This window comes from Sesamum indicum, linkage group LG2, assembly GCF_026168435.1.
Source record: "Sesamum indicum cultivar Baizhima isolate 11 linkage group LG2, ASM2616843v1, whole genome shotgun sequence".
Lineage (NCBI taxonomy): Eukaryota > Viridiplantae > Streptophyta > Magnoliopsida > Lamiales > Pedaliaceae > Sesamum > Sesamum indicum.
The window spans coordinates 3,723,297-3,726,946 of record NC_142658.1 but is presented as its reverse complement, the minus strand read 5'-3'; positions in this window follow the sequence as shown (position 1 = coordinate 3,726,946).

Genomic DNA, 3,650 nt, shown 5'->3' with positions numbered 1-3,650 from the left:
AGTTAGTCCCGAATTTAAGAATAGACAAATATAAAAATGAATTATGATTAGAAATTATGATAAAAGTATGAATTCTGTATGTAAGAGCACAAAATTAGAGGAGCAGAGTATCAACAAGAGAAATTCTCGAGTGTGGAAGGGGATCGTCTGCTGAGGGGTACCTCGCCTATTTAGAGAGGGGCAGTGCCTTACTGCCAGGAGTTTCAGTGAGGGGGATCTGCATACCTAGCGAGTAAGGCGGGATTCAGGAGGGGATAAGGTTCTACCTTATCCGTTCCTTAACCTTATCCCCTCCTTAAGCAACAAGTTTTCAGATGAAGGTGGACTCCTGTTTTGTGAGGATTCTTCTTAGGATGAGGAATCTGGCCTCTAGAGGACACCTTCCTCTTCTCGGGTTGGACTTGGAGAGGAGCAGCAGACCTTCGAGTCGAGCCTTCGAGTTGGGCCTCCTACTTGGGCCAAGCTCATGAGTTCATTCCTAGATAACTTTCGAGGCTACGGAACTCGTCCTTGGGCTGAGATTGGTAAGCTTCCCTCTTGGGTTGGTTTCGAGGAGGCAGGCTCCCTTTTTAGGCTAGATGCAATAATTCTGGGCTGCCTCTCTCCTGAGCTTGTGGGCCTAACTTAAGCCTAGCATCTCTTTTTGGACCAATCTTTTTTGTGTCGTGCCCATCAATTATAAATTAGGTATATAATATATTATATAAAAGAAAAAAAATTTGGAGAAAAAAATCATGCGCACTTGCAAGAGGGGCGAGTGCACTGCACACACCCCTCTAAGAGGATAAATTACTTTAATTTCAAAAACATAGAGAGGTAATTTGATATATTTTTTTTCGCAGAGGGTATTTTGCACATTATTCATATCATAGGAGTATTTTGCACATTATTCATATCATGGGGGCAGTATGCATTTTCCCCCATATCTTTTGTTCTCTTAGTGGGCTCCAAAGAGCCCATTTCCATAAGGAAATGCTTTCGGCCTTGGGCTCAGGAATAGGCAGTATAATAATGGGTTTGGGTAGCAGCCCATGAGGATAGAAGATCTTGAACTTGATTCGTGATACCCCTGGCTTTTTCATAAAGCCCAAAAGTCCATTTGTCCAATAATATCAAGGATTGAAGGAAGCCAGCCACATAAAATCCCAATGATCAAATTGTTCTTAGAATCTGGAGAGAATCTATGGAAGTTGTTCTTAGAATCTCGACCTGCTATCGTTCTACGTCACCTGATCAAGACTAAAGTTGTTCTTAGAGTCTCAAAAAAATCGAAACCGAAAGAATTACCAAACTTTTGGAAAAAAAAAAAAAAGTGTAATTTGGTTTTATATTCCGTATAAATCAAATTTTCGATTTGATCGATTCCTACTTGATAAATCAAATAGCACACACTCCTGATGGCAAATGTTTTTATTATAATTTTTAGTAATAATAAATACTTTATCTACACTAGTAAAAATTACCGTCAATAATTACTATATAGTTGTGGTCAATAATTATATACTACGATTATTTTATTTTTAACTATAACAGTTAACCATTATTAAATATTCAATTTCTTCTAGTGTGAAACTCATCTCATATGTCCATGAATTGTTGTGCTTGTCATTATGATTTGAGAGCTTGATTACCTCTTAAAATAAATTAAGTATATTGATGAACTATAAGGGGATTCTACATAGTGGACAAAGTAATTCATGGTGTGAATGGATGATAGGTAGGCATACATAGATATGATTAATCTAATTATATAAGTTTTTCACAGATCTTAATACATTATTATCATGAATTATAGAAAAGAGTAATACACTAATTCCTTGGTCATAATAGATTTGGTATAATTTGAAAGAGTATATAAGATTAGCTCGGTAAGAACCTTAGCTTATGAAAATATTTGCTTGTTAAATTAATTCATTAATATTACACTTATTAGAACAATTCCAACAATAAAACTAATGCCCCCAAAAATTATTGGACCCAACCTACAAGTTAAGCATACTGGCCCAGTCGGCTAAGAACGGAGCGGCTCATCAGCAGCATGGATAAAGCCTACCAGCAGGAAGAACAAAGCTTATTAGCAGGGAAGAAAAACACATAGGCTTACCTGCTACTTTATTGAATTGGCAAGCCTAAAAAATAAATTCATTTCAGTCGGATACGTCATCATACAGCTACAAGCACACACCATGTAGCTTGCCAACATATTTGTACACACACCCTGAAATATCTCTAGGTAGTTCCAGTTAAATAGGTAACAAACGAGCTGAAAAATCCACAAACAAACCAACTCTCAGATTTTAAGCAGATATGGCATGATTCAGTCCAGCTCACGTATCTCAGTCAATATTTATCCAAATCACACACGATTTATTTTGGATGATAGCCAATTTAAAGAGCTTTCCAATGGCGAATGACACTCTACTACAATCCACATATCCTACTTTGTACGTGTCTATAAATGAGGTCTTATGAAGTCATTTGGTAACATCATTTTTCATTCTCAAACTCTCATTTTCTTGCATTATTCTCTATCGGTCTTTAAGCTATTTCAAACTTATAATTTGCATTCCTCACTAATATTGATCATCCTTAATCATATATCATCATTATTCACTTTAATTCATGATTCTCTTTCATTTCTTCTATAAACCGTTACTAGATTAAGCATCGGGGTGCTAATTAATCTCTGTTTTGCAGGACTAGTCCTCTTATAATCTTATAATTTCACGAAAGATTCTTCTATCCTTGTGCTGTGGCCAAATTTCTAATACGCATAAAAAACAAAGATATTGAGAAAGACTAAAATATTGAGAGAATACTCTTGAATTCTACTCTGAAAAGGCAATTGAAATAGAGCAAAGGTCACGATTTGTCAAGTTCTAAAATTGAGGAATCCAATTAAATGGAAGAAACAAAATGCAAAAAATAAAGCATATGCAAGATTTGTTAGAAGCAGAAAGTGCTAGCTTAAGTATATATGTGTTTGAAGAAAGGAGTTAAACAAAATTGTTATGAAATCTAGTTCACCTTTGTGGAAGCACTCCTTACATGGAAAATCAAACATATATATTTTCAAGGTTTGCATGGAAAATAAAAAATATATACCCTTCCAGAACTGTACAAAAGGAACTGGGAGGAGTGGCAGCAAAGAGACGAGGAAGAAATCTGCACGACAGCCGCCATCTCAGTTGAGAATTCTCAGTGGTTAGTAGAGAAATGAAATGAAACATAAAAAAACATGGTACCTTGACTGTTTGAGATGCGAGTTGTTTTCAAATCATGGGAAGCCATTGAAATGTGAAGATGAGAAGTCAAGATAATTAAAGAGAAAATTATTCTCAAACTTTAAATCCTTCATTTCATTATTATTTTTGCATGATATCAAATCACGGGTAAAATTGATGAATGGGAAAATTGCAACCAACTCTCTTGTGATATCACAAATGAGCAAATTACCCCCTTATGAAAAAATAAATAGCAATTTACCTCCCTGTATTTTTTAAAATACAACAATTTACCTCCCTATGTTTTTTTAAATGAAGCAATTTACCTCCCTGTATAAGGAGGTAAATTGCTTCATTTTAAAAAGTATAGGGGGATAAATTGCTATATTTTTTTCATAGGGGGGTAATGTCCTCATTTTCAATATC